At 53.4% G+C, this 23,956-nt stretch overlaps 1 protein-coding gene across 2 annotated transcripts in view; it reads left to right on the top strand.

Moving 5' to 3' along the window:
* The window catches only part of LOC138583277 (zinc finger protein 530-like), a 367,448-nt gene that overhangs the window by 147,850 nt on the left and 195,642 nt on the right, over positions 1-23,956 (top strand). The window lies entirely within an intron of this gene.

Raw genomic sequence — 23,956 nt, forward strand, 5'->3', positions numbered from 1 at the left:
ACTATAATAACGTCAATGAATCTAACAGAAGGAAAACTAAGGAGACAACCCGAAAGAAAGAAAGAAAGAAAGAAAGAAAGAAAGAAGAAGAAGAAGGAAAAAAACAAAAATAAACGCCACAACATTTTTAGAAATAGCACCAGTCCTTAGCCCCACTAGAAGCCCTTTACTGTCAATTTCCTCTCCAAGTGCATGTTTAATGAATGTTTAAAATCGATGTCATCCTTAGCTCAGCTAGTTTCTACCGACCCAGGAGAAGCATCAATTCTCACAAATACAGCTTTCAGGAAGGCCAATGTTAGGGAGATCATGTCTCCCTGTGTTAGTAAGGCCCACCAGTCTTCCACAAGCAATGTCGACACTTCAACAAATAATCCAAGACATTAATGAAAAAAAGATTAAGGGCTGTTCCATACCCTTAACAAATCCGTTCGAAATGGTGGGATTGGATGCTCAAGGCCGTTAGTGCTTTTACTATCAAGGCACCAAAGATCTTATTATGTCAAGGAGTGCCATAGGTCTTTAATTGGCTGGGTCGGACTTGTCACCCTTCTTGAATATTGGCAATATGATAGAGGTTGTCTGTGACGGAGGTACTTTCTTTGCTTTCTTAATCAGGTCAAACAATTCCCACATGAAGCTAGCCCAAGCCTCCAGATTCTGCTTCAACATCTGATTTGTTATTCCACCAGGACCAGAAGCCCTCGAGCCACTAGCCACTCTAATCATGTTCAAGATGTCATCTTTATCTGTCTGGAAAGTTCAGTCTGAAGGTTGTAAGAATTCTTCAGTGTCTGCCCCTTCATTAGTTGACGCAAACAGTAATGTGAAGTGGGAAACCCACGCTTCAGGTGGCACCGAGTTGGGTAGCAAGGTGTGTTGGGGGGGGGGGGGTGTTTATCTCATTAATTATTCGCCACATCTCTGCCGTGTTTTTCAAGGCCATGCTTTTTTGAGCATCTTCTCAGCGTCTTTCTGAAGCATGTTAAACTTATGAGACAACACAATTTTTAAATTGTTGTTTTAGTCTTTTTAGATCTTCCATGGCCTTGGCTGACCCCCTTTTTATGCACTTCCTCTTAAATTTATTGAGCACCTTTTTCTTGTCTGCCACTTCGATGTCAAAACAATGTCGTTCAGTGAATGACGGTTTCGGGCCCGTTGATCTTACCCAGCATAGGCCCAAGCCTCTTATCCAGGGTTGCCACTGCTGAGCTGCTGCCATCCGCATTTGTAGTGACTTGAAGAGAACAGGTGATGGCCGAGATTCCCACCAAGGGAATTTTCAGCCTATTATGTCCTGCCGTTACTTAAATCGTAGAATGGATGCTTTCTAGTTGAGCCATTGTCCACTGTTTGCCTGTTAGTATTAAAATGTTATGGTCACTACCTTTAGTTACCACCACCTCCATGTGCAGCAGGCTTTGATGAATGTATTCAGAGATGAAAATGTAATCAAAAACTTTCTCTCAAGACCTCTTTTACATGTGGGTCTTGCTGGATAGTTCCCCTTGATGTTATCGTTCACCATCGTGATGTTCCATAGAGCCAGGTCCTTCCTCCACTGCCAGCCTCATACAGCCGGTGCCTCCGCATTTAGCGCAAGGTTTCTTATTAGTTCCGCCTTATATATTGAAGCAATGGATGTTCAAAGCTGCAAATTATTAAGTCCAGATTTTACCACTTTACCAGTGCTTTGCCAATTACGGCCAAAATGGTCTCGACGGGCCAAAGAAGTGAGCGAAGCCTCTGGTATTCCAACTACAAAGCACCATGTGCAGATGCTCCGCTTCTGGCTCTTGCTTTAAATATTATGACTGCAGGTTCTTGTTGGCAAGAACACCCGACAGCCAGGACCAGTCTTTTTCTGTTTGGTCCCTATGCTTTTCCTCAAATCTTACTTTTTTACTTCTTACTTGTTTTTTTCCTTCCACCCGAATGCAAAATCTTGCATTGCCTTTTAGAGACATGAGGTTTAAATTCGGAGGAGTGACTTCTCTTTTCTGGGTGCCTGTGGTCCTTGATGTTCTGTGCAAGCTGGTGCGGGACACCAATGTCCTTAAAAGCCCCCGCCCTTCCATAGGGTCCAGTTTCTCCAAGTGGTTAACTAGAAGCCCATTGGCATTAAGTTAGCTGCATCAGTCAATAGGTGATTTTTAATCTAGTTTTCTTCCAGTGATTTTTAAAGCAGTTTTCCTTGGAAATTCCACTAAAAGGAGGTCCTTTGACTGTACCCTCATAATGCTAGTTAAGCAATCAATCGGCCGCAGTACGTTGGCTCTGTTCAGGATTAAGTCGTCTATGAAGAGAATCCTTTCCAGCAACAGACGGAATGTCTTGTTTCCTTGGTCTCTTACATACATATGATCTTTCTTGGCCTCTTGTTACCCCCTCCTTGGATTAATAACTTGCACCGCCAGATTGCGGGTTTGATTTCCTGGTCTGGTGACCGTAACCTTTCGTCTCTCTCGTAGCGTATTAAATTGGACAGTGGATACAGGATTTTTTATCCTTCTTGGCTGTGGAAAAGCTATGCGTTGCTATGTTCAGGGTAGCAATCTTTGATTTCGCCCTCACTTTTACACTGTCGCCCAACTGGCATAGTGTCCTACCCGGATATGGCGCTCGACCTAGCTTGTGGCAAACCTCAGGATTTCCTTCCTCTTCATCATCACCCTCATTGTCAACCATGATTGTGATGGCCTCGTCAGCAAAAGGACTATGCCGTATCTGAGGGATGTTTAAGCCAATTTCTAAGTCTGAGTGGTCGCCATCGTCTTCATCTTCTGTAACTGAGTATTTGGACAAGTTGGTTAAGTCATTGTTTCGTCTTCCTTACAGCCCTCAAGAACTTCCTGGCTTTCCTTTCTTGTTGTCTGTGTGTGTAAACCAGCCGTGGTGGTTGTATTCTCTCTTAGCCTTATGGGTGTGTCACTCTCAATTGTTTCGCTATCCTGATTGCAGGCTGGTAAGTTTCTCACTTGAAATCTATTCCTTGTTGCCCGCCTCTTTTCTGGTGTAAGTAAAGAATTTGGATTTTTAAACATTCTTGCAATTTATGCCTCCTGTTTCTTTGCTGCCTCGAGTTTAGACTTCAGGGCCTCTCTCTGTGATTGCTGAGAGACCTCTCCAACTAAGGGGCGTGTTTTCCTTCCCCAAGTTTTGAAAAAATCACAAATTCTATCTGCGATTTAGGCACATGCTGTTCCTCCAGCTCTGGAGCTGTGTCTCTGAGTTTCTACTTGGTCTATTTCCCTCGGCTGATCTGTGGTCGAGGCAATTTCCTCTTATTTGAGAATCGATGATAGCACTACTCGCCTCTGCCGGGTCCTTCTGCAAGGTGCACTCCGATAACCTCGAAGTGGGACGGTGCAAGTCTCCGTTGGCAATTGGAGGTGCCAAGACCAAGGACGAGGGCACACCTGTCCTTCACAGTATGGGATTCGCAGATTCAGAAGTCATTCTTGAATCCCGTCAAGCTGACTTTCTCTCTGCTGTTTGGCCAGCATTGATCCCCTCTTGTTTTTTTTATAAATCATGGGGTTGATTATACTATGAAGAATGTCCGTAATTTGAGCTGTGTTTTTGTCCAAGTTTCCTTGGACACCACTAAGCACATACGATCTCTGCTTTGTAAAGGCAGCTGACCCTCAGTTTATTGATGAGGATACATAGGACCCTTATTATGGGGATGGCGAGTACCTAGAGGCAGACCAAGAAGCCAATATGAAAGCCAATATGTACTCTATAGATTCCCCTCTTAACCAAGACACTCCAGTGTCAATTATCCTATTGATGATCAACCCCTCCTCAATGAAGTACTAGCCAAGGGGGCTGAGCACTTTCAGATTGACACCCAAGAGGTACAGGAGGATAAAGACTTTGCAGAACAAATGTTTGGGGACAAAAAGACAGTGGCCCAGTTTATCCCGCTACGAAAATCTGTGCAGCGCAGAATACACCTTCTTTAGAAGGCCCTAATCTCACACGGGCCGTAAACCCACGTGTAGAGAAATTATTCAGGCCCGCACCGTCAGACCTATTGAATATGAACATAAGAAGGTTATGTGTAGGAGGGGTGGAGTTAAAGTATTAGCTTACGCTGATGATGTTGTAGTAGTCCTGAATAATCCGGTCGAGGGTGGCCCTGTTTTGAAGAATATGATAGAAGAAATGGGTAGGTTATCTGGATACAAGATCAATTGGGGAAAATAGGTTGTTTTTCCAGCAAGGATTGCCCTGAATCAAAATCATTTGTTAGGTTGGGATTGTAAGTGGGAAAATGAATGTGTTAAGTAATTGGGAATTTATTTGATTCATGATATTAATAAACTTGTTGAATATAATGTCAATAAAATAATTGAGATTCTCCAAAAAGATATTAGGAAATGGCATCGTACTATCTTAAGTATCTTGGCGAAAGTTAACGCAATTAAAATGATGTTACTTCCAAAGGTATTATATATTTTACAATCAATCCCTTTGAAGTTCACAAAAAAGATCCTAGGACGGGTTGATAAAGTTTTTCAAGAATTCTAATGGGGTGCTGGAAAAAGAGCTTGGATTTCAAAGTATATTATGGTTCAGGGAGTTGAAGAAGGTGGATTTGGCTACCCCATCCTAGGGAATTACTATAAGGGGTTCCTCTTAAAAAAATGGTTTATCTTTTCTAATGATGATTGGGATCCGGTGCCTTGGTGGGTACAAATAGAAAAGAAAATGTTGGAACCATACCATGTGAAGAGTTTATATTCCCTTGGAAAGCTATTGCGTCAAGCATGAACTTGAAATTAATTGTCACAAAAGATGCACTAGTTTCACTGATAATAAACAATGGTCAAGGGCTACAAATTTATAAAGATGCGTCACTCTGGGGTAATCCGGGATGACAGGTGAATAATAGGATGATGAATTGGAAGAGTTGGAGTAATAAGAGTATTCTAGTGATTGGTGACGTTTGGAACGATGTTGAAATAGTTTCCTTTGAGTATCTGATTGAAAAATATGGACTGAATAGGCAGGAATTGAGGAGATATAAAAGCTTGCAGGATTTGATTTCTGATAGGCAACAGCTGATGGGAACACAAATTGTACAGAAACCACATATTTGTAAATTGTTCTCTGTAATGCAGCAGAAGGTGTCTAGTTTCATGAAGCGTATGCCTTTGGAAAGTCTCTGGTTAACATCATGGGAGAAACTAAGAATGATCTGGCCTGAGGAGTTGGGAGAGGAGATTTTGGTGAAGGAATGGGAACAAATTTGGAGGTCCCGATTAATGCAAAGCTTGACTTGAACTTACGTTACATTCACCAGAGAATGTTGGGTAGGATTTATTGGACCCCTGTCTGCATGTGTGACTTAGGGCTGATAGGAAGTGAATATTGCTGGGGTTGTCGGAAGGAAAGAGGTACTCTGTTACACATGTTATGGAACTGCGATAGAGTGAAGGAATACTGGAAAGATGTGCTAGATAGAATTGATGCAGTTTGTAGCATTAACTTTTTCGCGAAATTCTTCGTCAGTGATCCTGCAATCCCTAAAGTGCGGCCACAATATTGATTATATAACAAGAATCTGAATTTGTAGAGATGTGCTTGTGGCTATTAAGCAGGTATTAAAAGTTTGGAAAAAAAGGAAAAAGCCTCTAGCTGAGGAATGGCTCTATGATATGAAGATTCTTTTCAAATATGAAAAATGTTTGTTTTACAAACAACGCAAGGAAATAGTTTATGAAGATCTTTGGGGTCCTTTCAATGAATTTTATGGAAATTGACAAATTAATATTGGGGTGTGAATTAAACATTTTGCCTTATAATATGAGGGGGAGGGCTAGGGGTATCGGTATGTATTTGTTGTCTTTCGTCTCGTCTTGTCTCTTTATGTTGTCTGTTTTGCTCAGTCAAGTATTTGAGTTTATTTTTTATTTTTTATTAATAGTGGCTATACTGCTGTGATTTCATGTTGCTTGTACACATTGGTTATTGTAACTGTACATAGTTCAAGCTCAATGTTTGGTTGTTACATGATTTAATTGTTTATTGAAATTCATGAATAAAGAGTTTACATTTTTTTTTTTAAAAGACCTATTAGATATTAGAGGGCAACTGAAACCGGACTCCTTAGTTGTGACTACATCTAGAAAAAGAGCAGGCACACCCCTTGCTTTCTCCGAGGCTCCACCCGATAAGGAGAGCAAAAATATTTATGCCATGGGCAGAAAGATCGCCTCCTCTGCGGCCTATCAGACAGGAATAGTGAACAATGCAACTCTCTTGGCTAGTTACAACTGTCACAAGTGGGACGAGATGTCTGCTTTACTTTATTCTGCCCCAGAGCCACTCAATTCCCAACTAGCACAGGTGGCTGCAGATGGGAGGGCAGTGTCTAGCTGTCTCCTTAAAACCAACTTTGACGCGGCGGACCATGCTGTAAGAGTCATTGCGCAAGGGACCGTTATTAAAAGGCATACATGGCTGCGGCAGTCAGGTTTTAGACCAGAAACGCAGGCCACTCTCATAAACATGCCAGTTGAACCTAACGTGCTATTCGGTAAGGCCATAGAAGACGCCCTTAAAATGGCAAAGGACAAGTATGACACTCTAAAATATTTAGGTCAACTCACTAACAAGCCTTCCGGACAGAGGGGTAACAGACAGTTTTGCTGTTTTTGATGCCAAAACTCGCAACTAGGATCCAGCTACAATCAAGGTCAAGGTTCCTCCTGGGGTATAATCAAGGCCAAACCTCCCAGGGCTATCCCAGAGGACAACACAGAGGTTGTGGTCGGGGCACAGGCCCTGCTCGAGGTGGCACACCACCTCAGAACAAGTGACGTTCCGCTTCAGGTGCCCTCCCATGCTGTAGGATGACGCATTTCCAGCTTCACCCGCGCAAGGGAGGGAATCACCTCAGACAGATGGGTGCTGTCCAGAGTAGCAGGTGGATACTGTATAGAACTACTCCAACGTCCCCACGACCACCCCCCACAACAGAAGATCCACTCAGAAGAACACCAACGTATCCTTCTCGAAGAAATAACCACACTTCCATTAAAGGACGCCATCATAGCCGTCCTGGCCAACCAGGTAAACAGGGGTATTTATTCAACTTGCTTCCTTCTGCCAACGAAAGATCTAACAATGCGCCCAGTATTAGATTTGCACCCTGCAAACAAGTATGTAGAGCCACAAACGTTCTGCATGACTACGCTACAAGAGGTAATCCCGCTACTAAAAACGGGGGATTACATGGCAACACTGGATATAAAAGATGCCTATTTTCATATTTCATTGTTCCCAGCGCACAGAAGATTCTTGTGTTTCAAGATAGCGAACCAGCACTAGCAATTGACAGGCCGATTCATGGAATAATTAGCGCGGCGCAAGTGGGCAAAAACGTGCGATTCGCAGTGGAATAGCGAAAATCGCAGTGCAATTGCGAAAATCGCACGAAAAGCAGCGCACGTCGATTCATGGAAGGCCGTGCGCGAGAAAACCAGCGGATGTGCGATAAAAAAGTGCGCGGCGCACGTTGGCGCACAGGCCATCTAACAGCGTGCGCCAGGTCACAGCGAAAATCGCACAGGCCACAGCGAAATTCGCACATAGCGCGGCGCACGCAACAAAAGTAGGCGGAACACGGGCGTAACACTCGGAATGGGGAACAACTTGCCAAAACGTGGGCGTCACGGGGGAAGTACAGGGCACAAGTGCGCGGAACGCCCACACGCTCGCCTACGACACGTATTCATGGAATAGAATAGGGCAAAAAAGCGCACGCTCAAACCAGCGCGCAGGCACAAACACGACCGCCACAAGAAAGCAGGCGGTAGCGTCTCTGCGGCTGTAAGAAATGTGCGCCAAAAGGTGCGCCAACAAATAGCACCTATATACTGCCATGATGAATGTCCCATACTGTGGCCCTCCAGGAAAAATGACGTGCAAAGGGGTACCCACAAACACAGACACCCGCTGACAAAAAATACGTGTGCGTGTATACCGGGGTGCGCGGGAAGTCTAACACGCGATTTCAGCAGGGTACGTGCATCACAGGGGTTCACGTGAAGTTATTCACGCGATCTGGCCTGGGGGAGCGGGCTACGTGTATTTCAGGGGTTCGCGTGAAGTTTCACACGCGATCGGGTCTGGGGGAGCGGGCTACGTGTATTACAGGGGTGCGCGTGAAGTTCCACACGCGAATAGCCTGGGCGCGTGTATTTCAGGGGTGCGCAGGAAGGTCCACACGCGAATAGCCTGGGCGCGTGTATTTCAGGGGTGCGCGGGAAGTTCTACACGCGAATAGCCTGGGCGCGTGTATTTCAGGGGTGCGCAGGAAGTTCCACACGCGAATAGCCTGGGCGCGTGTATTTCAGGGGTGCGCGGGAAGTTCCACACGCGAATAGCCTGGGGGCGCGTGTATTTCAGGGGTGCGCGGGAAGTTCCACACGCGAATAGCCTGGGGGCGCGTGTATTTCAGGGGTGCGCGGGAAGTTCCACACGCGAATAGCCTGGGCGCGTGTATTTCAGGGGTGCGCGGGAAGTTCCACACGCGAATAGCCGGGGCGCGTGTATTTCAGGGGTGCGCGGGAAGTTCCACACGCGAATAGCCTGGGCGCGTGTATTTCAGGGGTGCGCGGGAAGTTCCACACGCGAATAGCCTGGGCGCGCGTGTATTTCAGGGGTGCGCGGGAAGTTCCACACGCGAATAGCCTGGGCGCGTGTATTTCAGGGGTGCGCGGGAAGTTCCACACGCGAATAGCCTGGGGGCGCGTGTATTTCAGGGGTGCGCGGGAAGTTCCACACGCGAATAGCCTGGGCGCGTGTGAATTTCAGGGGTGCGCGGGAAGTTCCACACGCGAATAGCCTGGGCGCGTGTATTTCAGGGGTGCGCGGGAAGTTCCACACGCGAATAGCCTGGGCGCGTGTATTTCAGGGGTGCGCGGGAAGTTCCACACGCGAATAGCCTGGGCGCGTGTATTTCAGGGGTGCGCGGGAAGTTCCACACGCGAATAGCCTGGGCGCGTGTATTTCAGGGGTGCGCGGGAAGTTCCACACGCGAATAGCCTGGGCGCGTGTATATCAGGGGTGCGCGGGAAGTTCCACATGTGATTTGACAGTGTGGGTCCTCCCAGGTGTACCCTGTACACCCTCCACGGCCCCTGCAGGCAGCCCACACCACAGGGGACTACCCTGCATCCCTGGTCATGTCCCGCAGGCAGCCCACCCACCATGGGCATGCCCCCCAGCAAAGGCACATGTCTCCTTGAACTAATGAACACCAACTCATGTCCCCTTGCACCCCCACCCCCCAGCACTGTGGGGCACCTGCCAGCAGGCCCCCACCCATGTCCAACTCATGTCCCCCACCACCCCCACCCCCCAGCACTGTGGGGCACCTGCCAGCAGGCCCCCACCCATGTCCAACTCATGTCTCCCACCACCCCCACCCCCCAGCCACCAGGGTCACCCTCCACCAGGCCCCCACTCATGTCTCCCACCACCCCCAAACCCCAGCAGTGCAGGGTCACCCTCCACCAGGCCCCCACTCATGTCACCCACCACCCCCACCCCCCAGCCACCAGGGCACCCTCCACCAGGCCCAAACTCATGTCTCCCACCACCCCCACCCCCTCAGCACTGTGGGGCACCTGCCAGCAGCCCAACATTCCCCAATCATGTCCGTAATGCCCATCCTCCCCTGCCAAAAGGCCCAACCAACTATCACACCCACCCACATATCAAAGGCAATTACATGTTACACCCCCAATTTAAATAATGCAATTGAACACATGTCTGTCACACACAATGGCTGCAAGTGAATGACAAAACACCCAACATGACATGCCTGAAAGCAATGAGATGATACGACACATTGAAGATTAAAAAAATAATATGTATTGAACAGCAAGTAGAATGGAAATGAAATAAGAAAAAACACAAAGCAAATCAAACAAAACAAGATGAATGTCCAAGAAAATAATCTGAAAAATTAAAATAAGCCAATGAAGAACCATGAAGAAGATCATCCTGGGTCCATGAGCCCAACCAAATTAAACCTAACTATGACTACTAACTAAAAACTGAACTATATACAAAAAAGTGGTGCATTGTCCAATCGCAACCAAAAAAAAAATCAAAAAAACAAAGGAAACCTAACCCTAACTATACAACTATATACAAAGGCAGCGGGCTATTCGGACGGCTCACTGGTTGTTGTCATGGGCCAGGGCATCATCGAACTCCTGGTCAATGGCTTGGAGGCGGGCATGTTCCCTGGCCCCGAGGTCCCGCAGGGATAACGCAGTGTCAAGCTCAAACTCCCTGCGAAGACCCTCGAGGCACTCAGCCCGCCTCAGCGCCCTCCGCATGGAGTCCTCCGCCCTGACCATCGTGAGCCGTTCCTCCTCTGCCCGCTGCCGCTCCGCACCTATCCGCTGGCACAACCGCTCCCACACGGAAGCCACTCCCATTCCAGGGTTCTCCTGCCCTCCGGCCGATGCCTGCACCCCTGATGTTGATGGCCCCGAGCCATGATGCCTCCCACGTTGAGCCTGCTGCTGCCTCCGACGCAACTGCCTGTGCCAGCACGACGGCATCCAGGCTGATGGAAACCACCGACGCCGTCGTGCACGTGCCCTGCCCGATGATGCCGTCACATCCTCCATCTGCTGGGGTCCAGTTGCTCTGGTGTCCACCCCTGCTGGATCTCTGACTCCCGACTGTGGCAGGGATGGGATCCCCACCGAGCTGGCTGCATTGGTCGGGGCAAGTCCACAGGGGGCCCTGGTGGCATCTGGGCTGGAAGACGGCAAGGAGAACGACTGGTGGATAGCCTGCACAGAGGAGGAGAGGGCCGCCACATTGGCCAACACATGCAGGAAACCCCCGAACATGGCCGATCCCAATTGGGCCACGTCGGCACGGTGCACTTCGTGATGACGTGCGTGCTCCTCCCGGGAAGCACGCACGGCATCACGAATCACAGCCGTGCGCATCGCGACCCCAATCAGGACCTTCTCCGCACGGCCAGGGGTTCCCACGTCCGCAGGTGGAGGGGAGTCAGGTGACATGGACATCCCCTCTACCTGCGGACAGGCCTGGGACGGGGCATCCCTGCTGGTGCATGGTGGTGCACTCACAGGGTCAGGGACAGCGACATGCACAGGCCCCTCCACGGTGACCTGTGCTGCCTCCTGGCCCTGGACTGCACCACTTGCACCAGCAGGGATGCCCCCACCAGGCCCCATGTGTGCCCCAGTGGCGGCCTCCTCCTCCTCTGTGCAAACCACCAACCTGGATGGCTCCTCACCGTCTCCCACCGTAGCAGGCCCCTGTGGGGGCTCACCCACCCCTTCCGCTGCAGCCGTGGGGGCATCCCCGCCGCCTTGCTCCACAGCGCCGTCTCCGCCCTCTTCTTCACTAGCCGCTGCGTAGAGGGAGACAAAGAACACAAGCATCAGGGCACTGTACAATGGTCCCCTAGACAGGAAGCAATAGCAGATGAGCACCACTGTCAAAGTACACTTCCATCATGTCCCTCCACAACACATGGGTCAGTCCAGGCAAAACACACACAGTAACAGGCATGGTGCATGCCATGGACATTTCCATGCATGTCCAATGGACTCTTGAAACATTCAATGATATGTAACTCACATGCATCATGGCTCATGCCTATCACATGCACACACTTCACCTCAGTCACATCCATCTGGCCCCAAACACACCAAACACATCGGATACAAGGGTAATTTGGCTGCTTTACTGAACCTGTGCATTGTCACACACATGTGTCATGCATCCATGGCATGCACAAGTCACAGACACGCAGGTCAGGCACACAGACATGGCTACCATATATGTACCTGGCATCAGCACCCATCCCTCACCCCCACCCATGTCCAGGTACAGAGACTGGCATGCTCTCATGTTCAAAATCTGCATAGGGCTCCCCATGCGGCATTTCAACACATGCAACAACCATGTGCATCACACATCACTGGTCGCACGTGCATTACCATGATGTCCCTGCACACATACATGCATACATGGCCTATGGCACACATACAGGCAAGTATCATAGAACCAGCACACCGCAACATGCCCTGTCTCACACAGTAATGCATGGACACTTACCGCTCAACTCCAGACGGGCCTCCCTCTCAAGGATCTGGGCGTGGAGCGCTGGGCGTACGCGTTCCAGGACCCTCATCTGGATGGAACTCATGCGGCCCCGGCCCCCCTCCACGAGGCACCGGGCCTTCACAAGGGTCCTGGACCTCAAGTCCTCCCAGCGCTTCTTGATCTTCAGGACGTCGCGGGTTGCCACCCCCTCCGCGTTGATGGCAACCACACAGTCGGCCCAGATCCTCTGCCGTCCTTCCTTGCTGGCGCGGGACGATCCAAAGAGGGCATCATACTGCCCCAGGACATGCTCCACCAGGACACCAACTTCGGTGACAGTGAAGCTGGTGCCCCTCTGCCCCTCTGGCCTGGGGTTGCCACTGGTGCCAGATGTGGAAGTGCCCGACATGGCAACCCCAGAGGCAGGTGTGGGTGGGCAACTGGGTCCTGGGGCTGGGCTGTGGAGCGATGTAATCCCAGTCGGGAGTCTTCAGTTCCAGCAGGGGTGGACACAGCAACTGGACCCCTGCAGATGGCTGATGTGCAGGCACCAAATGGCAGGGCACGGTGGCAGCAGGCAGGCAGGCAGGCAGGCAGGCAGGCAGCAGCAGATGGCACGTGGGAGGCTGCTCGGGGCACTGGGGGGCAGTAACTCGGCCTTCTGGGCAGGAGCGTGGTCTTCCGTGTGTTTTCGCATGGCCAGCTTGATACGGAGTGATTTGGCACGTGAAAATCCTGCACGTCAGCGTGAAATCCGAGGAAAGGCCCTTAGCGCATAAGCGCGTCAGCACGCATACGCGATTCTATTGGACCAGAGTCCCTCAGCGCGTAAGCGCGTCTGTGACGTGACCCGCACGGGTGTTCCCCACTCAGCACGTGATGACGGGGCACACGTGGAGATACTGCACGTCAGAGTGTCATCGCGTGTAATTGGACAAAAGTGCGCGTACACGCGATTGGCCTATGTACGTGTATTTAATGGGTGCGCGGGCACTTACACACGCATGTACGTCAGCGAACCTGTATCCCGTGGTGCGTGTGAATTTCCACACGCTATTGGACTGGGAACTGGATTCCAGGGGTGCGCGGGTCACACGCTCGCCTAGAACACGCGCAAAGCATAAATTTGCGGACTTTAACAATAACAAGCTCAGACGCCAGGATGAACATACCGTTCCTAGCAGCAGTGGCAGTGGCCTACCAAAGGAGGAGGAGGAGGATAGTCAGGGCCAGAATATTCACACCCAGAACCAGCCTTTTCGGGATGCCTGATGACCAGGTGTATGGGAGGTACAGGTTTCCACCACACATCATACTGGACCTGGTGAGTGAGTGGGAGGATGACCTCACATCACCCACCCTGTGCTCCCAAGCACTCAGCCCCCTGGAGAAGGTCCTCAATGTACTGCACTTCTTAGCCACTGGATCATTTCAGCGGACAAGTGCCATAGTGGGTGGGGTGTCACAGGCCACCCAGTCACGCTGCCTACACCAGGTCTTGAACATCATCACTGCACGCCCATCAGTCCGCAGGCACATATACCTGCCCAGAACACCTGCAGAAAGGCATGCTGCCGCCCTGGATTTTTACGCTGTGGCACGATTCCCCAAAGTGCTAGGTGCCATCGACTGCACCCATGTGGCTCTACGTCCCCCCAGGGCATCTGAGCACATCTATAGGAACCGCAAGCACTGGCATTCCATCAACGTGCAGGTAGCATGTAATGCCAAGGGAATCATCACCTCAGTATATGCCAACTATCCCGGCTCCACCCACGACAGCTTCATTTACCGAATGTCCACCCTAAGCCGGGACCTAGAAGCTGGGCGGCATGGCGATACATGGCTGCTTGGTGAGTATGTATGCCACTGCACATGCATGCATGTTGGATACTGAGCAAGGTCACAACCCCACCAATGATACCAATCACCACCTCCACAGGGGACAGTGCCTACCCTCTCAGCCCCCACATGATGACGCCAATTCGGAACCCCACCACACCACCCCAGGTAAGATATAACACAGCCCACATTACAACCAGGGGCATAGTGGAGCGCACATTCGGAGTGCTAAAGTCACGCTTTCGCTCCCTTGACCGTTCTGGCGGGCAGCTGTTATACGCTCCCCCAGTAGTGTGCAGGATCATAGTGGCAGCATGTGTCCTGCACAACGTTGCAACACGCCGGGGCCTGGCCGTGGACATGGTGGTGGCCCCACATCCCCAACTACATGCACAGCCGCTGCGCATGGGAGGGGAAAGGGCACGGGGGGAGGCAGCCCGTACACAGCTAGTGGCTAATTACTTCACATAGAAATCACACCCCTGTGGAGTGCACACTGCCCTGGTACATTCCATCTGACAATCAATGATGACTCAACCTGACACTGATCCTGAATGTCTGGAGAATGAACCGGGAATACCATGTCAGCCTGAGATTGTTCACCTGGAAGTGTCACAATGTGTGCATCCCTACCCACACAGACACCACCAATGCAGTTTTGTGAAGTTACACATTGAAGCAGCTAAAATGAATACCCACTTGCAAAATGCAACAAGAGGACAGTGCCATGTCAGCCAACCCAACCCCAGCACCGCCACACGACACACCGTGCCATGTCATGCTAATTGCAGGTAAACAAAGTAATCCCCACAACATGACATCAGTCTCACTATTTACAGTGGCACTATTAGAAACCTGCAACACCTGAAATGCTCACAGCAATGCCGGACCAACAACATACTTGAGCACGTAGTACCATTGACATGACATCACAAATGTTACATATTAGTAGTCTCACCACCTGGAAATGCCTGCACTCCCACCACTACCAACTGTGCAGTGTTGTCGCCATGTAGAGTTGTAGGTGCACTGCTGCCAACATGGACCCCATCTCCAGACTAGAGGTCCTTGTGTGGACATGAGGAAGGGACCTGCAAATTGGGAGGTAGACACAGAAGAAGAGTTACACATCAATGCAACATGCAGTGTACATCACAACAGCAATATGCACTAGGAATGTATACACAGTATTGACTACAGATGCCCACACAGCTCATGGGAGTCCAACGTCACTGTGTAATTCACTGTCACTTGGGCACACCCTTTGCAAGCCCATGGAAACGGGAAGCAGGAGGGGTGTGTGTGACTCAAACCCAAGCATCTGAACCAAATACATTACAAGCCTGCATGTGCCCAGCCACAATGCAGCGTATGCCCAGGGGAACCACGGAAGCCAACAGATCGTCCCAAAAAAATTGGGAATAAAAGAAATCAAAATAAAAATAAAAATAAGAAACAATCAAAAATGGCCATTGATGGGCCCGGGGGGGTTGGGGAGGCCACCCAGGAGGTCCGAGGACAGGATGCACACCAGAACCCACCTGCGTGGATCCTGGGAAGATAAAACACCTCCATGGGCTCATGGCCCACACGGCTACCCTATTGTGGGAGTATCACTGCTGTCGCTATTATCACCCTGTGCAGCTGCATCCGGAGGTGGTTGCACTATGGGAGGCAGCCCACGCAAGGCCCTAGTCTGCTCCTCCATGGCTGCAAGCATGCGGGTGTGGTAGGTCTGGTTCTGGAGGATGAGTGTGCGGAGGTCCCCATGCAACAACTCACGGGATGCCCGGACCTCCGCCCTCGTTGCCTGCATCTCAGCTGAGAGCTTACGGGTGAGACGCTCCAGCTGCTGTTCTGTCCTTTGGTGTGTTGAAGCCTCAAGCTCAACAAGAGTCGTCCTGAGGTGAAGGAGCTCCTGCCTCAGGGCTTCCCTGTGGCCCTGGGACTCAATGGAGATGGCCTCCTGCAGAGTCGCCAGTGCCGCCCGCCTGTCCCTGTTGGACCCCAACATGTCCTCCCTGTGTGACTGGCAGATGGAGTCGGTTGCCTGCTCTAGTCGCTCCATCAGCCTTTCTGGGGGGACAATGGAAGTGGCCACCCTATCCATGGCCTGAGCCATCATCTCGGATGATGCAGCCTGTTGGGTAGCCATGCCGTAAATGGATTGCTCCCATGCGGTATTGCCGGGTGGCGTACGGCCACCACGTCGGCGGGCACCACACCTGTCTGGGGCAAGGCGAACTGCGCCTTGCTGTGCCGGCACTGCCTGAGGCTGCAGGACTGCATTCCCCCTCTGATCTGCTGGCCCAGGAACAGGATCAGATGTCGCGGAGTGTGACCCTGCATCCGTAACCACCGAAGGCGTAGCTGCCAACACTGACATCCCCATGGAGGGTTCTGACCCTGGTGCAGGTGGGTGAGACAGAACAGAATCCCTCCCTGGAACACTCACCTGCGACGGCACGTAGGTCTCATCCGAATCAACACCTGAGTACAGCTCGGGGGAGGTGCAGCCAGAGACACCCCTTGAGAGCACGACCTGCAGCACTTGTGGGTTCTCCCCCACCACCACACCACGTCCCTCACTGGTGGTTAGTCGGCCCTCGGACCCCTCCTGGGTCTGCACCATCTCCACAACCCCAGCAGTATCAGGTGCGTCTTCCCCTGCAAAGACATGAAAACAAAGAAATGGAAACAGGCATTAGCACCATGGCACACATTGAGGGCTGAGAAGCAAGAGAACCAGTACTTGATTGACACATGTCCCACATGACTAAAACCCTCCCATGCATGCACCCTCACTACGTATGAAGTGCAGGCAAATGGCACACACTGATGACACCAAGATGGAAGATGAACACATTTTCTGCATGCTGCCTGGCAGTGGCATCACACATTGGCCTGTGATTGGCAGGTGAAACACACATGCCATCACACAGATGGCATGTACCATTGCTATTGAGTGAAGATGGAGAGGAGGGCAGCACCTATTCATTCAGTCCAGTTCCCGCATGTAATTGCTTTTCTAATTCTAACAGGTCAGATTTTTCACCTGGAGTTGCCAGTCTGAAATGGTCAAATTGCACAGGGACATGTGTGTACAAATGATATCCAGGTAACAAAGTCACTCCACTTTACCATACCCATGTCAGACATGTGACTAGTGGACAGCGACATGCCTAGTGAAAGTGGTGGAATGCAAAGAAACTGACTGAATGAACAGTGAAAAAGAAGCAAATATGTTGTGGCAAGGTGACACTTCAAGGGCAACTGGCGTGCAGTTGTGCTAGATGTCTACTGTTGGCAGAAGGGATACTGCTATGGCCAAATGCAGCTGCGCAGGAAGGATTGCATGAAGCACATGGCTGACCCATACGACTCAGGCGCACACACTCTCACCTGGCACCCGAACAGAAGCCCTCACACACACACCATGCACATGGATAACACACACATGCATGTGCACTCACCGGACAATGCCTCGTAATCAGCCAGATCTCCAACGCCTTGGATCTGTTCCTCCGTGACGTAGGTCCCAGCGACTGACTCATGTGGAGTGAGTTCCATGTCTACTACTGGAGACCCACCTCCAGTCACTAGAGTTGCGGCATGACTTGAGGCCAGCTTACTCTTTGCCCTGCGCTTTAGGTCATTCCAGCGCTTATAGCAATCATTGGCTGTGCGCCTCACGATTCCAAGGGCACTTACGATGTCCGCAACGGTCTGCCAGTGTGCCTGGCGTTGTGCAGGTGTGGTCTTGGATCCTGCAACAATGACCATCTCGTTGTCATGTCCGGACACATACTCGACAAGTGCATTCAGTTCGTCATCCGTGAAGCTGGGCTTCCTGGACGGGCCGGACTGTGTAGCCGTGTCTTGGGCATCAGCCTGTGCCGGACGAGCACTCTTCCTCTTCCGCTTGGAAGGTGGTGGTGATCCTGAGTGTCCTGCGCCGCTCTGGACACTAGGGGCAGGAGCCCTGGTGGACTCTGTATCACTCTGTGGGATTGCACACTCAGCATGGGAGTTGGTGCAGGCATTGGCTCTAGTGTGATGGTGTCAGGGGGAATGTCAGCAGCATGGACTAGGACCGACACTGTCCTGGCTGGGTGTGTGAGGGCTGGGGTGGATGGAGCCGCAGCTGCCCCTGCAGCCTCTCCGCCCTGCCTCCTTGGTGCAGCAGATGACCTTGCTGCCCCAGATCCACGTGGCATGATGGCATCAACGTGCACCAGCGCACGTGTCGTAGCCCTGCTGACCTGGAAGTCAGCCATGGAGTCAGCCAGGTCTGGTGCCACAATGGGCTGGTCCAACAAGGGCTGAGCATGGATGGTGTCAGCCACATCAGCCTCAATGGGAGAGGGGGAAGGGGGGGGATTATGGGTGCCCGTGACTGGTCCTCCACACATGGGGGGACAGGCTCACCCTGCAAGTTACGACCACGTCCCCTACCGGATCCACCACGGCCACCACTTGTGGCTCTTCCACCTTTGCCACCCTTACGGAATCCTCGCCTCCCAGCCATGGCACTGATGTTAATGTGCGTATGGGAGAGGATGTAGACTATTTTCCTGGGCAATTGGGGGTCAAAGGTGTTGGGTACCAGATGGTAATTGTACCCTAGTGCTCTAGCAAGGCTGAATGTAACCCCTGGGGAAAGATGACGGGTCACGCAACGCACAGGAGGCCCAAAAAAGGGAGATGACGTGCACGCAACCCCTCCTAGACCACGTGTGCAGAAAGAAAAACCTGCACTACGCTGTGGCACCCAGAAACACAAGAATGAACGTATGCGTGTCACACGCAGCCTAGAATGACCTCTGAAGGGGTAGGCTACACACGGGGCAAGCACAGATGTTAGATACGTGCGTGACTCACCGTCTGCCTGGTAAACGAGCGTGTAAAAGGAGCACGTTTGGTTGGCAACACACCCGCCAAAAGAAGATTTGTACGCTGTCTCAGGAGACAGGACAACAGTAGAAGGGAACACTGTTTGAGGGAACAGGCCCAGGTAAACCAGTAAAAGAGAAAAAAGAGAAAAAGCTGTCAGAGGTAACAGGGAATACGAACTTGAAACGCCGTGAAGTAAATCGCGTGTGAAACGACAAGAAGTACAGAATTCACCCACTCGCTCTCCACGAAAAGCACGTACAAGGAAAACGTGTTCTACACGTACCTTTTATACAGGCCCACACGTCCAGCGTCACTTACGCGGCATGTACGCGCTAGGGCCATTTCCACCTATTACATGCTTTGTCACTTCTGCGTGTAGGGCCATTTCCACCAATTACACGCTTTGTCACTTCTGCGTGTAGGGCCATTTCCACCAATCACACGCTTTGTCACTTCTGCGTGTAGGGCCATTTCCACCAATCACACGCTTTGTCACTTCTGCGTGTAGGGCCATTTCCACCAATCACACGCGATTACACTCTGACGTGCAGTCTTTCCACGTGTGCTCTGTCATCACGTGCTGTGTGGGAAACACCTGTGCGGGTCACGTCACACACGCGCTTACGCGCTGAGGGCCTTTCCTCAGTTTTCACGCTGACGTGCAGGATTTTCACGTGCAAAATCACTCCGTACCAAGCTGGCCACGCGTACGCCGAACTACTGCCCCCCAGAGCCCGAGCACGCTCCCACCTGCTGCTGCCTGACTGCCTGCTGCCCCTGCACTGCTGGGGGGTGGGGGTGATAGGGGACATGAGTGGGGGCCTGGTGGGGGCTGCCCCTGGTGACTGGGGGGGTGGGGGTGATAGGGGACATGAGTGGGGGCCTGGTGGGGGCTGCCCCTGGTGACTGGGGGGGTGGGGGTGATAGGGGACATGAGTGGGGGCCTGGTGGGGGCTGCCCCTGCACTGCTGGGGGGTGGGGGTGGTGGGAGACATGAGTGGGGGCCTGGTGGAGGGTGCCCCTGGTGGCTGGGGGGTGGGGGTGGTGGGTGACATGAGTGGGGGCCTGGTGGAGGGTGACCCTGCACTGCTGGGGTGTGGGGGTGGTGGGTGACATGAGTGGGGGCCTGGTGGAGGGTGACCCTGCACTGCTGGGGTGTGGGGGTGGTGGGAGACATGAGTGGGGGCCTGGTGGAGGCTGACCCTGGTGGCTGGGGGGTGGGGGTGGTGGGAGACATGAGTGGGGGCCTGGTGGAGGGTGCCCCTGGTGGCTGGGGGGTGGGGGTGGTAGGAGACATGAGTGGGGGCCTGGTGGAGGGTGACCCTGCACTGCTGGGGTTTGGGGGTGGTGGGAGACATGAGTGGGGGCCTGGTGGAGGGTGCCCCTGGTGGCTGGGGGGTGGGGGTGGTGGGAGACATGAGTGGGGGCCTGGTGGAGGCTGACCCTGGTGGCTGGGGGGTGGGGGTGGTGGGAGACATGAGTGGGGGCCTGGTGGAGGGTGCCCCTGGTGGCTGGGGGGTGGGGGTGGTGGGTGACATGAGTGGGGGCCTGGTGGAGGGTGACCCTGCACTGCTGGGGTTTGGGGGTGGTGGGAGACATGAGTGGGGGCCTGGTGGAGGGTGCCCCTGGTGGCTGGGGGGTGGGGGTGGTGGGAGACATGAGTGGGGGCCTGGTGGAGGGTGACCCTGCACTGCTGGGGTTTGGGGGTGGTGGGAGACATGAGTGGGGCCTGGTGGAGGGTGCCCCTGGTGGCTGGGGGGTGGGGGTGGTGGGAGACATGAGTGGGGGCCTGGTGGAGGGTGACCCTGCACTGCTGGGGTTTGGGGGTGGTGGGAGACATGAGTGGGGGCCTGGTGGAGGGTGCCCCTGGTGGCTTGGGGGTGGTGGGAGACATGAGTGGGGGCCTGGTGGAGGGTGACCCTGCACTGCTGGGGTTTGGGGGTGGTGGGTGACATGAGTGGGGGCCTGGTGGAGGGTGCCCCTGGTGGCTGGGGGGTGGGGGTGGTGGTAGACATGGGTGGGGGCCTGGTGGAGGGTGACCCTGGTGGCTGGGGGGTGGGGGTGGTGGGAGACATGAGTGGGGGCCTGGTGGAGGGTGCCCCTGGTGGCTGGGGGGTGGGGGTGGTGGGTGACATGAGTGGGGGCCTGGTGGAGGGTGCCCCTGGTGGCTGGGGGGTGGGGGTGGTGGGAGACATGAGTGGGGGCCTGGTGGCTGGGGGTGGGGGTGGTGGGAGACATGAGTGGGGGCCTGGTGGAGGGTGACCCTGCACTGCTGGGGTTTGGGGGTGGTGGGAGACATGAGTGGGGGCCTGGTGGAGGGTGCCCCTGGTGGCTGGGGGGTGGGGGTGGTGGGAGACATGAGTGGGGGCCTGGTGGAGGCTGACCCTGGTGGCTGGGGGGTGGGGGTGGTGGGAGACATGAGTGGGGGCCTGGTGGAGGGTGCCCCTGGTGGTTGGGGGGTGGGGGTGGTGGGAGACATGAGTGGGGGCCTGGTGGAGGGTGACCCTGCACTGCTGGGGTTTGGGGGTGGTGGGAGACATGAGTGGGGGCCTGGTGGAGGGTGCCCCTGGTGGCTGGGGGGTGGGGGTGGTGGGAGACATGAGTGGGGGCCTGGTGGAGGGTGACCCTGCACTGCTGGGGTTTGGGGGTGGTAGGAGACATGAGTGGGGGCCTGGTGGAGGGTGCCCCTGGTGGCTGGGGGGTGGGGGTGGTGGGAGACATGAGTGGGGGCCTGGTGGAGGGTGACCCTGCACTGCTGGGGTTTGGGGGTGGTGGGAGACATGAGTGGGGGCCTGGTGGAGGGTGCCCCTGGTGGCTGGGGGGTGGGGGTGGTGGGAGACATGAGTGGGGGCCTGGTGGAGGGTGACCCTGCACTGCTGGGGTTTGGGGGTGGTGGGAGACATGAGTGGGGGCCTGGTGGAGGGTGCCCCTGGTGGCTGGGGGGTGGGGGTGGTGGGTGACATGAGTGGGGGCCTGGTGGAGGGTGACCCTGCACTGCTGGGGTGTGGGGGTGGTGGGAGACATGAGTGGGGGCCTGGTGGAGGCTGACCCTGGTGGCTGGGGGGTGGGGGTGGTGGTAGACGTGAGTGGGGGCCTGGTGGAGGGTGCCCCTGGTGGCTGGGGGGTGGTGGGTGGTGGGTGACATGAGTGGGGGCCTGGTGGAGGGTGACCCTGCACTGCTGGGGTGTGGGGGTGGTGGGAGACATGAGTGGGGGCCTGGTGGAGGGTGCCCCTGGTGGCTGGGGGGTGGGGGTGGTGGGAGACATGAGTGGGGGCCTGGTGGAGGGTGCCCCTGGTTGCTTGGGGGTGGTGGGAGACATGAGTGGGGGCCTGGTGGAGGGTGACCCTGCACTGCTGGGTGTGGGGGTGGTGGGTGACATGCGTGGGGGCCTGGTGGAGGGTGCCCCTGGTGGCTGGGGGGTGGGGGTGGTGGTAGACATGGGTGGGGGCCTGGTGGAGGGTGACCCTGGTGGCTGGGGGTGGTGGTAGACATGGGTGGGGGCCTGGTGGAGGGTGCCCCTGGTGGCTGGAGGGTGGGGGTGCAGGGGGACATGAGCAGGTGTGCAGGGTAGTCCCCTGTTTTGTGGGCTGCCTGCAGGGGCCGTGGAGGGTGTACAGGGAACACCTGTGAGGACCCACCCAGCCTAATCGCGTGTGTAACTTCCCACGCACCCCTGTAATACACGTACCCAGCCAAATCGCGTGTGATAATTCCCGCGCACCCCTGTAATACACGTACCTGGCCAAATCGCGTGTGATAATTCCAGCGCACCCCTGTAATACACGTACCCAGCCAAATCGCGTGTAAAACTTCCCGTGTACCCCTGTAATACACCTACCCAGCCAAATCGCGTGTGATAATTCCCACGTACCCCTGTAATACACGTGCCCTGGCTAATCGCGTGTAAAACTTCACGCGTACCCCTCTAATACACGTACCCTGGCCAATCGCGTGTTAAACTTCCCGCGTACCCCTGTAATACACGTACCCTGGCTAATCGCGTGTAAAACTTCCCGCGTACCCCTGATATGAACGTTACCCGCTTTGCGTTCCTTGTTTGGCAGCCCTGTAAACTGGTCCAGGGTTAGCGCAGCCCTTTGCGATGATTTAGCGATTTTGATGGCTTTTCCTTGCGCGAGGGCGTTCTTGGGGGCGTTACTGGCGCTGCTGCAGGGTCGCTGCGATACTCTCGCCACGGCTGGTTTGGGAGCCTAAAATCCATGAATATGCTGTGCGCGGAAATCGGTTTTAGCGCACGTGCCTGGCGCAGACAATCGCACGCGGACACTCTGCGCCAGCCGCTTGCGACACTTTTCTGCGAAATTCTATGAATTACCCTGAAAATGTGCTGCCCTTCGGAATAGCCTTGCCTCCAAAGGTACTGGCAGTGGTGGCAGCGCACCTGTGCAGGGAGGCAATCCCAGTGTACCCTTACCTGGACGACTGGCTGAGTACAGGGTAATCCCCCCCTGATTTGCAGACAAAACATTCAGAGAACAATCAACCTCCTCTTTCAATTGGGCTTCTCCATCAATGAGAAAAGGTCAAGCCTAGTGCCAAGCTCTTCAAAACAGTTCCTAGGAGCTGTCTTAAACACATAGGAGGGGTTGGTCTTACCATCAGAGGAAAAAGTAAAAAATGTGTTACTACTGCAAATACCACATTGTCAGGCCGGCCGCCAGATAAGGTTGCGCAAAGCTATGCGTTTAATAGGCATGATGGCATCTTACATTTACCTGGTTCCTCACACGCGCCTGCGCATGCGACCCATGCAGGAGTGGTTGGCGAAACAGTGTTCTCAGGCAAGTGGTCAGTGGGATGATCTAGTGGTTGTTTCACCAACACTTGTACAAATTCTTCACTGGTGGACAAGAGAAAATCTAACGAAAAGGAAACCTTTCTACGATCCTGAGGTACAGGCGGTTGTCACGACAGACGCCTCACTGACAGGGTGGGGGGTTCACTACCTTCACCACACAGCTCAGGGTCTGTGGTCTCGCACTGTAGCTCAGAACCACATCAATCTGCTGGAACTTCTGGCAGTATTCAAAGCCCTTCAGGCATTCGAACCCCATTTAACGAACCTATCTTTGC

This window comes from Ambystoma mexicanum, chromosome 3q (assembly GCF_040938575.1).
Source record: "Ambystoma mexicanum isolate Mex_15411 chromosome 3q, UKY_AmexF1_1, whole genome shotgun sequence".
Lineage (NCBI taxonomy): Eukaryota > Metazoa > Chordata > Amphibia > Caudata > Ambystomatidae > Ambystoma > Ambystoma mexicanum.